This window comes from Macaca mulatta, chromosome 10, assembly GCF_049350105.2.
Source record: "Macaca mulatta isolate MMU2019108-1 chromosome 10, T2T-MMU8v2.0, whole genome shotgun sequence".
Classification (NCBI taxonomy): Eukaryota; Metazoa; Chordata; class Mammalia; order Primates; family Cercopithecidae; genus Macaca; species Macaca mulatta.
In genome coordinates, this window is record NC_133415.1 from 69,672,562 (window position 1) to 69,685,672 (window position 13,111).

The 13,111-nt window shown below is 37.5% G+C and overlaps 1 protein-coding gene across 4 annotated transcripts in view; it reads right to left on the bottom strand.

Annotated features, from left to right (window-relative positions):
• MACROD2 (mono-ADP ribosylhydrolase 2) overlaps positions 1 to 13,111 on the bottom strand; it is a 2,066,868-nt gene that overhangs the window by 1,707,326 nt on the left and 346,431 nt on the right. The window lies entirely within an intron of this gene.

Consider the following 13,111-nt stretch of genomic DNA (forward strand, 5'->3'; position numbering starts at 1 on the left):
TGCAGAAGAATTAAACTTGATCCCTCTCTCTCGCCTTACACAAAAATCAAATCAAAATGGATTGAAGATTGAAATTTAAGACCTCAAGCTATGAGGAAACTCATAGGGGAAACTCTTCAGGACATAGGTCTGGTCATAGATTTCTTGAGTAATACCCCACAAGCACAGGCAACCAAAGCAAAAATGGGCAAATGGGATCACATCAAGTTAAAAAGTTTCTGCACAGCAAGGGAAATAATCAACAAAGTGAAGAGAAAACCCACAGAAACAGAGAAGATATCTGTAAACTACACATCTGACAAGGGATTAATAACCAGAATATACATGGAGCTCAAGAAACTCTGTAGGAAAAAAAAATATTAATCCAACCAAAAAATAGGCAAAACAGTTGAATAGACATTTCTCAAAAGAAGACATACAAATAGCAAACAGGTGTAGGAAAAAGTGGTCAACACCACTAATCATCAGGTAAATGCAAAGCAAAACAACAAAGAGATATCATCTCACCCCAGTTAAAATAGCTTTTATCCAAAAGACAGGCAATAACAAATGCTGGCGAGGGTGTGGAGAAAAGGGAACCATTGTACACTGTTGGTGGGAATGTAAATTAGTACAACCACTATGGAGAACAGTTCTGAGGTTCCTCAAAAAACTAGAAATATATCTTTCACATGACCCATCAATCCCACTGCTGGGTATATACCCAAAAGAAAGGAAATCAGTATATTGAAGAAATATTTGCACTCTCATGTTTGTTCCAGAACTGTTCACAACAACCAAGATTTGGAAGCAACCTAGGAGTTCATCAGCAGATAAACGGATAAAGAAAATATGGTACTTATATACAATGGAGTACTATTCAACCAAGAAAAATTAGAAAGAATAAGATGGGCGGGCACGGTGGCTCATGCCTGTAATCCCAGCACTTTGGGAGGCTGAGGTGGGTGGATCACCTGAGGTCAGGAGTTCAAGACCAGCCTGACCAACATGGTGAAACCCCGTCTCTACTAAAATACAAAAAATTAGCCAGGCACAGTGGCGCATGCCTATAGCCCCAGTTACTTGGGAAGCTGAGGTAGGTGAATAACACTGCACTCCAGCTTGGGCAACAAGAGTGAAACTCTGTTTCAAAAAAAAAGAATAAGATTCTGCCATTTGCAACAACATGGATGGAAGTCGAGGTCATTATATTACATGAAATAAGCCAGGCACAGAAAGACAAACATTACATGTTCTCACTTATTTGTGGGATTTCAAAATCAAAACGATGGAATTCATGTACACAGAGAATAAAAGAATGGTTACCAGGGTCTGGGAAGATTACTCAGGAGGCAGTGGGGAGGTGGGTGGAGATGGTTAATAGGTACAAATAGGTGCATGCATATATAAAATAAGAAAAATACCTCATATTTGATAGCATAACAGGGTGACTATAGCCAATAATAATTTAATTGTACATTTTAAAATAACTAAAAGAGTATAACTGAACAATAACACAAAGGATAAATGCTTGAAGGAATGGGTACCCCATTTTCCATGATGTGATTATTACACATTGCATTATTGTATTAAAATATCTCATGTACCCCATAAATATATATACCTGGTGTGTATCCACAAAAATTAAATATAAAAAACAAGTTAAAACAAGTATACTATTTTCCTAATTTGTTAAAAAAAAAAAAAAGTGTGTATACAGGTACAAATTGTAAATGTTTGAAAGGCTTTATACCACCCAATGTTAATACTGGATAGTGGGAATTCAGATTATTTTTATTTTCCATTTATTTATTTGTTTATTTATTTATTTAGAGACAGGGTCTCATTCTGTTGCCCAGGCTGGAATATAGTGGGGTGATCATGGTCCACTGTAACCTCCACCTCCTAGGCTCAAGTAATCCTCCCACTTCAGCCTCCCAAGTATCTGGGACCCCAGGCATGCACCACCATGCTCAGCTAATTCTTGTATTTTTTGTAGAGATGGGGCTTCATCATGTTGCCCAAGCAAGTCTCAAACACCTAGGCTCAAGTGATCTGCCTGCCTCAGACTCCCAAAGTGCTGTTAATTGAAACAAGTCTGATGGAAATGGACAGTAGTGGTCAATTCATGTCTTAGAGTTAAAAAATGCATATATGGTTCCTGATAGTATAATATTCCAAGTCATAAATATTCATTTATTTTTTAATGAATCTGTAAGCATCACATATTAAAGATACTGAGGAGAAAAAATAGAATTAGGGTACATTCCACCAAAAATCATTCCTTGAGATAACAGGACAACTGGTGGTTTTCCTAAACTGATAAGTGAAGAAATTCATTTTTTTGTCTACTAATAAAAGATGTTGTTCATAAAGGACAAGTCGAAGGGAGTAATAAGGTTCAGAAGAGCCAAATGAAAATAGAAATCCCTATTAGGATTCTGGCACATTATTTAGTAGATAATACATCCTGAACTGGTAAACCTTCCTTCTTAATATTTTCTTTCATGTACATTCTGATACAAATTACCATGAACCCTTAATGTCACAGAATTTTTATTGCATGTTCTAATACCTATACATTTTTTCTTTTCTTTTCTTTTTTTTTTTTTTTTTTTTTTTTTTTTTTTTTTTTTTTTGAGACGGAGTCTTGCTCTGACGCCTAGGCCAGAGCGCAGTGGCGCAATCTCAGCTTACTGCAACGTCCGCCTCCTGGGCTCAAGCGATTCTCCTGCCTCAGCCTCCCAAGTAGCTGGGACTACAGGTGTACACGACCACACCCAGCTAACTTTTTGTATTTTTAGTAGAGACAGGGACAGGGTTTCACCATGATGGCCAGACTGGTCTCAAACTCCTGACCTCAGATGATCCACGTGCCTCAGCCTCCCAAAGTGCTGGGATTACAGGTGTGAGCCACCACGCTCAGCTTATACCTATACATTTGTTCTGGTTTCATATCTTGGATGACTCTGTTGCCTCCACTGACATGGCAATATTAGGCTAGATGTTAACCTGGATACACACCAGAAGTCCCTGAAAGCTGCCCCATATTCCTAATGGATATGTGGGTGATCTGGCTGGGACATGTTGGCCCCATGTTCTATATCCTTGTTTTAATAGCCAAGGCTTAGTTCTAGCTCTCTTGTCAAGGGTCAGTTTTCATTCTCCTAAAGGAAATGGTAGAGGAGACCCTTTCTTAGCCAAGGAATTGCATTTTTGAATGCAGAACAGATAATGACTTGGGAATCCCATGGATTTTCCTGTAAACTTAAAACTGGCAGCTTTTGGAAAGCCTCATCTCTCTTCCCTGGAAGAGCATAAGATGGAAATCAGCAGGATTAGGTCACATTCCAGACTAGTAACACATCTCCATATTTGTGTACCCTTACCATCCTGTACAATCAGATTTTACTGTATTTTAGTCTATATTTAGCTGTCCACTACTCTTTTCATGCTATTATCATTATTAGAATACTGGTCTCATTACATCGATATTATTATTTAGTCCTCATCTATGTACTTTCTTCTTCATAACTGGCCTCTATAATTCAGCAATTTCCTCTATCCATCCCCAAAACTCACTACGAATATGGGTGACCTCTCATATGTACATTATGAATGTTCCTAGAGAATTTCCTGTCTTCCTTGCTTGCACTTACCACCATAGTAACTGATAGAGTCCAAAATCTACCTACTAACTAGGACTCTTTTCACCTCAAATTAACATGCTCTTGCTATCTTAGCACCTCTGATTCTCTCCTTACTATCTCTTCAAAAACTTTTCCTCTTTAGCTGCTTTCAGTCTCATTTTAAATACGTTTTGTAATCTAGAGCACATTGGTTAAATTGTTGCTGACCTTCTCACCCATAGGCCACAGAAAAGTTCCTTTGCCATTCCTTTGAGATTGCTCAAGAAACTATATATCTATGTCATAAGATGGTTTTGTCCAACGTATAATCTATGTACAAGTGGACAGACCAGCTCGGGAAAGTTAGTTATAAAGTCTTTGAAAAACAGAGAATATAGTAAAAGAGATCAGACTTATGAGGCACACCTTGCTATTCAATAAGCATTTGTTGAAAAACTGACCAAGGGAAGACACGTGGCACACAAGGCTAGGGGTCTTCTTAGAGTACCAGTTCTACCTTCTCCTTCTTACTCCTTTTGTTCCGTCTGAGTTTCTACTAAACACTCTCAAAGCAACCGATTACTTAGACATCACCACCCATTCCTCCTAATTAGCAAATTCTGAGACTTAGATGATAGAAAAATCAATCTAAACAAAACAAAGAGAATGCTAGTAAGTTGGATAAAGTGCTCTAAAAAATTGTAACCTGTCTGAGCCTGAATACCATGTTTTTTGTTAGAATACACATTAATAGGTACGTGAACGAGCATCTGCTATACAATTACTAGAAATCAGCTATATTAGAATGGAGATGGTAGTATCTGTTCTTTGTTCAGGGACTCTTCCTTAAGCAGAATCAGATAATGTAGGAGCAAAGAAGCCAAGGGAAAAGAAAGTTTCAGAACACAATTGATATAGAATGTGAGCTACACAGGAAGTCTACAGAACATAAGGCAAACAAAACAAAAACACTACACTCATACATCTTGTAGTGTTTTTGTTTTTGCTACTCATATGGATACTGATTAAAAATTTATCTTTTTTTCCCAAATATATTTGGGATCATTATTATTTTTGTGATAAAGTTAGATTACTTTAAACTTCAAACTTCAAGAAAATGCAAGCCTGATTTTCACAAGGGAATTGCTGTCTTACTTTTTTTTTTTTTTTTTTGAGACAGAATCTCGCTCTGTCGCCCAGGCTGGAGTGCGCCCAGGCTGGAGTGCGTCCAGGCTGGAGTGCAGTGGTGCAATCTCAGCTCAATGCAAGCTCCGCCGCCTGGGTTCACGCCATTCTCCTGCCTCAGCCTCCCGAGTAGCTGGGACTACAGGCACCCACCACCACGCCTGGTTAATTTTTTTGTATTTTTAGTAGTATTTTTTGTATTTTTATTTTCACCGTATTAGCCAGGATGGTCTCAATCTCCTGACCTCGTGATCTGCCCGTCTTGGCCTCCCAAAGTGCTAGGATTACAGGGGTGAGCCACGGCACCCAGCCTGCTCTCTTCCTTTCTAAAGTTATTTCCTTCCTACTATCACAACTCTCAGTAATGAACGACTTGTTGTCCTTATAGAAAAATCATTTTCAGGCCAGGTGTGGTGGCTGTCACCTGTAATCCCAGGCAGGCAGATCACCTGACATCAGCAGTTCGAGACCAGTCTGGCCAATATGGCAAAACCCATCTCTACTAAAAATACAAGAAGTATCCAGGCGTGGTGGTGCATGCCTGTAGTCCCAGCTACTCCAGCCTGGGCTGGATAGAGCGAGACTCCATCGGAAAACAAAAACAAAAACCTTCAAATAAAAATAACCAAGAAAACAAGATATAAATATGATCTAAAAGTTCCTTATAATTACCTAAATAATGTATTGTACTTTCTATCAGAAAAATACTTCTCCCTTTATCAGAAGGCTATTTATACTCTGTTAAAACACTTTATACTGAAAACACATAGGATATAATTGTCTGTAACTTCTCCCAGATATAAGCTAGAAAGATTTGCTTGTAAGGAAAAAATAATAGCAACAATGACAATAATACTAGTGATAATTGTATTTAATTCATATATAAAATATAGGTAAAGCCATTTAACTAATATTTTACTGCACTTAAAATTCTAGACAAAGCATAATTCAGGCAAATGTTTTAAAAATACATGAATCCTACTTTCAAAAAAGTTGAGCTACTTGAAACCACTGTAAAACTAGGATTTTGGGCAGCAAACCTTTGACATTTATATTTTGCTTGTCCTTTCCTACTCTTTGGTCAGTCAACATCCTTTGTTCTTTGTTAATAAACTATGATCTGATAAGCTTATTTCTGACTTACATTGGGGAAGAAAGGGAGGACAGGATTACACGTGAGCGCTTCAGAGCGACAAGTCTGTTCCCTGGGCCACTGAAGAAAACAAAGAGGGGTTACATCCAAAGCTGCTCACACAGTTGTGTGTTGCTTCTATGCAAACATGAGAATTAAACAACCACCAAAAAGCTCCTCGAATTTCTCTAAACAAAAATTAATAACTTTAAAAAGTGACACATTTTTAATTCTTTTTCAAGTCTACCTTCAATTTTTAAAACAACTTTGAATACAAGAATGAAAGCTCATTAAACTATAAATACATTTTGGCAATATTTATGTACTTTAAATAAACTTGTTAAGTCTAGATCTTAATTTTTAAACACACATAAGAAACTTAGTAAAGTATTTGTGAATTTCCAGCATGAATACACTGTAAATGTCAAACAAAACAAAAACCAAACAAAACTTAACTAGTGAAAAAAGTATAAAGTTTTTAAATTCCTCAAATTTGAGGTTAATCATTTACAGAATAAACTAAGTGAGTCTAGTTAATATATAACATATTTGTCATAAATCATGCTTAGAAAATTTAAGTACCTTTATATTTTACAGGAAATTTCCCAATGGTAAATGTGACTTAATTTTTAACTTATTTTATTTGGAATAGATTGTAAAACATCTACATAATCCGAATTTAATCAACTGATACTTGATCCCCCAAAATCTTGCAAATAATAAGTTCATACCAGTTCCCAAGAGGCAATAAATGCTAATTGTAGTAAATCTGCTTCCTGCAGACAGTGCCAATGAAGGGCAGTTTCCAGAGTCATTAATAAACAGATAAAATAGAAAATAGTCTTTGACTATACTTTAAACATGTTTCTTTCAACATTAAGCACATTAATGTACCCAAGTAGTCTAGACTGCAGAGAAATTTCAAAGAGATAATCTCCAATACAAGGAGAACTACAGAGCCAGTTTCCAGGGGAAAAAAAAAAATCTGACAATTTCAGAAAATCTTCCTTTCAGAAAGTCTATTTGTGTATCTAAAATTAGCACCAAAACTCCAGAAATAGTGAAACAATAAGATGGTTTCAAAATGATGACCCCTTTTGTCCAAACTGACAACAGTAGCTGGCTATGCAGAGAAAATCACGTGCTTCAGGGCAATCCACTTGTATCATATCTTGTTGATCCACATCTCAATAATCAAACACATATTGATCTGCTCCTATTAACTGTTAGTCATTCCTCCAAAGCTGTATTTTATACTAATCATTGCCAAAGATAAGGAATTTGTCCTTTGATTTGTAATTAATTCTCAGAACCAGCGTTAGATACTGTTATCTCAAAGTCTAGCATCCAGGAGCTAAGGCAGAAGCATTTCTCAAATTGTTTCATTCCCAAAGATAAATTGTTAAAGCACACAGTTCAATTTAACATTAGTGAATTGTTTCTTTTGAACTGATCCTAGCCCTACTCATCACTATGAAGATTAAAAGCAACTATCCCCAGGTTTCAACTCAGTCTTGGTATGTGCTTTCTCAGATTTAGTAGTGAACTATTACATCCACCACTTTATTTGAAGTCCATAATAGGAAATTAGGTGGGTCCCACATCCATGTCTTCATAAATAAGGGAACTAAGGCTCAAAGAGCTCCAGTTATTTTCCCAGGGCCACATAGAAAGTATCATATAGAAATGATTGACTCAATCTGCTTGCTCCAAGTTTCTGATTTTTTCAAGAATCATTTTAAGTCTTTTTTTTTTTTTTTTTTTTTAACATTTTAAAACAAGTGAAGGGGGCAGGGAACTGGGGAGTGGAAAGGGGTCAAGGACACAGCTTTGACCTATATCACCTGGAGTTGTATATGCTCTATCTGCATGGCCATATATGGAGGTGCTGAAGAGGGAAGAAAGTAGGGATCAGCAGGCTTCTAGTTTTGCACCAGCTCCTGTCACACCCCCTCACTTTGGCTAGGTACTAGCCTGTTCTGAACCACAATTCCTCCTGTCTTTCCTGGGAGGCCAAGGAGGTGCTTTTTCTCAGTTGTGATTTTTAATTGCCTTTCTCCCAGTCCCCAAAGTGTAACAGTCTATCTTGAGTGTTGGGGAAAAGAAGAGTGTACCAGAGGGTGGGCAAGCAGGCAGGCAGGCAGGGAAATAACCACTCTGATTTTGCTTTGATATCTGTTTCAAGTCCTGTAATGACAGATCTCATTCCAGTGCAGAATGTTTTGGAAATACAGTTAAAAGGGTTATGTGATTGTTTTTAAGTACATTTTAAGTATTGACTAATAAAAGGCAAATATCAGAACAAAAGAACAGTTTAATACAGCATTTTAAAAATCTTTTGGTATTCTAAGGCATCCATGACCTGCTAAAATCTAATTATTTCTCCAATACCCTTTGGAATTGTTCAGGAAGATGTGGTATAGTGTCTAACTAGTACATTAAGCATCTGGCCTGACTTCACAGAATTACAGATAGCTGAATGTGCACTCTCTATATATTTTATTAACATCCTATAGGCTTATGCTAAGATGTAATACTGATGTGCCCTGACATGCATCACTACCTGTTGACAGAAAAATCTGGGCTAGACTTGAGAGGGTCTACAAATAGAGTATCTTTTAAAGATGTTTTGGCAATTTTAACGGAAACTCTGGCTTAAGAAAAAAAAGACAAAGAGAAAAAGAGCAGTTTCAAGTTTATAAATGTATAAAATATGCCCAAGTTTCAGCATGCTAAAATCTCTGAAAATGAGCTGATCCTTAGCATTCACTCCTTCCTTCTCAGCCTAAGAGTACCCTTTTTCCTTTGGGTCATGCCCTGTCCTCCATTCTCAGTTGTGTGTCTGAGTAAGGCTGGGCTTATCTGCAGCTCCTGCAGTGGGCTTAAGCTCACCAGCATATCTCCCCACCCCATGTAATAGGTTCAGGAATGAACCTATGATCAAATTTAACCAAATGAGAAACACTGACCCCCAGGGCTCTGTGCAGGGGCTTTTGGAGGACGTGTCTCTCCCTTGAACACTGTGTTACGGGAATGTGATATGTGGAACGGTTATTGCCTAAGAGGAAATCCCAGAGCTGCCAAATGTCCACTGTATATAGCCTGAGGAGGCTGCCAGCAATGAGAAAGGCAGGACAGAGACCCAGAGAGAAACTGTATTCTTATTGACATATTTTAAGCCACCGTATCAAGCTTTACCTGAAGTTGTACTATACATTTTAACTTCTCAGTCACATGAACCAATGGATTCCAATTGTTGATTTTGCAGGTAAGGCTTAGCTCTTCAATGACTTGCAACCAAAAGAATTTTAACTGATAACAGTCCAAGACATTTAATATATCAAAAGTATGAACTATTTTTTCTTTTCTTTTCTTTTCTTTTTGAGATAGAGTTTCACTCGTATTGCCCAAGTTGGAGTGCAATGGTACAATTTCAGCTCACCACAACCTCCACCTCCTGGGTTCAAGTGATTCTCTTGCCTCAGCCTCCCAAGTAGCTGGGATTACAGGCACATGCCACCATGCCCAGCTAACTTTTTGTATTTTTACTAGAAACGGGGTTTCACCACGGTAACCAGGCTGGTCTCAAACTCCTGACCTCAGGTGATCCTCCCTCCTCGGCCTCCCAAAGTGCTCCCAAAGTGGCATGAGCCACTGTGCCCGGCCAAACTGTGTTTTCTTTACACAATTTTGAAGATTTTATTCTCATGGAGAATGCTGAGGGAAAGGAAAATCATGAAGAATGTTTCTTAGACTTATAAGAACCTTAATATCTTCTAAGATTAAATCTCAGAACTTCATAGTTGGAGGTAGTTTGGGGATCATCTAGTTCTACTAGTTTCTTTTACACAGGGAGTCAATAAATATGTATATGATGAATGAATGAATGAATGAATGTGTGAAGACTGAATGAATGAATGGGTGAATGAGGTAGCTTAACTCTAGACAGACCTGAATTATACTGTTCCATGAAATGACTGTATATTTTAGTCAGTTTCAGCTGGTAGTTGGTAACTAAAAGACAGATGAGGCTTCTGTGTGTATGTTTTTTTTTCTTTTTTTTAATCTGGATATACAAGTAAATGGGAGAACCTGGGAAACCCAATTCCAAATCTAATCTCCTTTCTTGTCCACTAGGGAACATCTCACATCTTCTCACAAAAACAAAGAACACCACAAAGTCCTTTGAGATGACAAGTTCAGATAGTCCTAGAATTTTAAAACTGGGATATGTTATTGAAGTTCATTTCCAAACCAGTTGCTTTCAACCTGAAATGCATTTTCTCATGTACAATGTTAGATTCACAGGCTAGCCAACAAAACAGAACAAAATGCAAACTAGCAAACACATTTTCAACACAAAATATCTACTAGAACCCAACTAAGTGTTAAGTTCTTGGAACATGAGGTCATGAGATGTGTAAGTACAAGAGAAAAAAAAATCAATAAAATGCTCTCCTATTCCTCTTTTTCACTTCCATTTACTAGCTATAAAATTACTTCAAAGGGAAATTTGAAAAATTTAAAAAATCTGTTATTGACCCTGTACTACCGCCCTTTGTGCATTCTTCTCCCATTCTTAGTGTCCTTTTTGTTCCAGGTGCTTGGATGCCCCCCATCTTAAATAATGACAGCTATCATTTTATTGAGCACTTACTGTGAGTCAGGCACTGAGCTAATACTCAAAGAGATGAAGTAATTTGTCTACAGTCATGTGGCAAAGCCAACATGGAGCCCAGCTGCGCTAGTCTCTAAAGCCCATGTTCTTAAACTACCCAGGTCTACTACACTGGTTGTCCTCCATCCTGAGCCAAGTCCTTCCTACTGTGAGAATCCACCTCCTCCCTTCCTATTACAGCCTAAAGGACTTCATGCTAAAGATTGCCAGCATCCCGTCCCCTTCAAACAAAACAGTCATCCCCTTATTGTAGCCAATGTGCCTTAGAAAACAAAAGAGGAGAGCAATCTGCTCATGATAACCTCATGTTTCCAGAGGTTGTACACACTATTTCAAAGGGGGTACCTATTATTATAAGTTCACCTCCAACTAGTAGCATTTCAGGTAGCTGATAAAAGTGGGAAGTGAAACAACATGTAGGCAGCAAAAGAGTATATATTTTGGGACAGCATAGGAGGCCAGAGCCAGGCACGGGGCTCACACCTGTAATCCTAGCACTTTGGGAGCCCAAGGTGGGTGGATCACGAGGTCAGGAGTTCCAGAGCAGCCTGGCCAACATGGTGAAACCCCGTCTCTACTAAAAATACAAAAATTAGCTGGGCGTGGTGATGCATGCCTGTAATCCTAGCTACTCAGGAAGCTGAGGCAAGAGAACTGCTTGAACCCAGGAGATGGAGGCTGCAGTGAGCCAAGATCGCACCACGTGCTCCAGCTTAGGTGACAGAGAGAGACTCTGTCTCAAGAAAAAAAAAAAAGAGAGAAAAAGAATAGGAGGCCAGAGATTCTAAGAGTTTGCCTCCAAAGTCAGTACCCCAGTATAGAATATGTTTTCACAATTTCTTTTCTTTTCCTACATTTTAATCTATAGCTTAAAAGGGGAAAAGAAAGCAACAATAAATAATTGGCATTTAATAAATCCTTGCTGCCTTTATTTGTCATGTGACGAAACCAAAGCCTAGGGCAATAAATATGAAGTCATATAACAAATGGCAGTGCAGGGAAGGGAAACCTCCGAACTGCTAACTCCCAGGCCAGTACAATTTATTTTTGATACCTATAACCCAAATCACCAATTGATCTTTCTTTTCTGCTTAAGCTCCGCCTGAATGAAGACAAAACTTATTAAATATGGATATAAACCCACAGGAATTTGACCAGGCAAAAATTTCCTTTTTTAAATAGAACCAACTCCCATCTGAAAATGGCTTCTAGAAAGAATTATTTCATAAAATAATTTAATCCATGTGTTTCACAGTAACAGAAAAGAGTCCACCCTTTTTAAAGAGATTATCTGTTATAATACCACCTCCCTTTCCTCCCAAAATTCAGCAGCTGCATATCAGTTTAATTGTACTACCTAGCAGTTCAAAGAAATTGGCTTTTCAATGGACATTAGAATCTAAAACTCCTAGATTTAATGGGTCTGTCCTCTGAGGCCCACAAAAGTGCAATCATAGAACAATAGGGTCAATACATTTCTTATCAAGGGTTCACCTACTTTGATATCAACCATTCTTGGAAGGGAACTCAGAAGGTCAAACTGTTATCAAACAAACATATAAATAGATAAACTAAATGAAGTTAATGAAGAGACCATAATCAAATACTCCTGGGAAAGACTATTAGCTGGCCTTCTTCAGAAATAAATGTGCAGGGAAAAATTGAGAAAGGACAAAGGAGAAAGTCATGCACTTCTAAGAATAGAGCAAATAAAGATATTAGTTTAAGGAGATGGTCCTCCAGGTAAATAGAACAGCTAAGTTCTTACCAGCAACATGAACATGTGAAATACACTTATTTGATGGAAAACTTATGGGCACAAAGCAATTATTGACCAAATAGCAGAAACCAGTCTACAAAAATCATAATTAAAAATAAAAGTATAACTCTGTTAATTAGACATAGAAATTTATAATATCCATGTCTTACAACTGTCCAGTGTTTATTCATGTACCTAAATTAAAATAAAATAATTTCAATTCAGGCAAACCACCCTGAAAGATATTTTTCTTAAGATGTTTATATCTAAACCCATGTTCAGATCAGCGAAAACATTTAGAAAGGAAAATATTCTATTTAATTTTTAAAAAACATTTTATTGGGGATTGTTAAATATAAATAATCCATTTTAAATAATATAAACATGTAGTAGAAGTACATAAAACATACTTTCATTTTCTAAAACATAGAGAACAGTAACTTCTTCACCTCCAAAAGAATAGACCATTTATTACCATTTAAAAAAATCATTTGGCATTCCTATTGCCCTTCGCACAACTAAATGAATCAGTGACGTGTATATATATGTATATGTATATATATACACACACACACATATATACACACACACATACACACACACACACACACACACACACATATATATATTTTTGGAGGCAGAGTTTTGCTCTTGTTGCCCAGGCTGGAGTGCAATGGTACAATCTTGGCTCACTGCAACCTCTGCCTCCTGGGTTCAAGTGATTCTCCTGCTTCAGCCTTCCAAGTAGC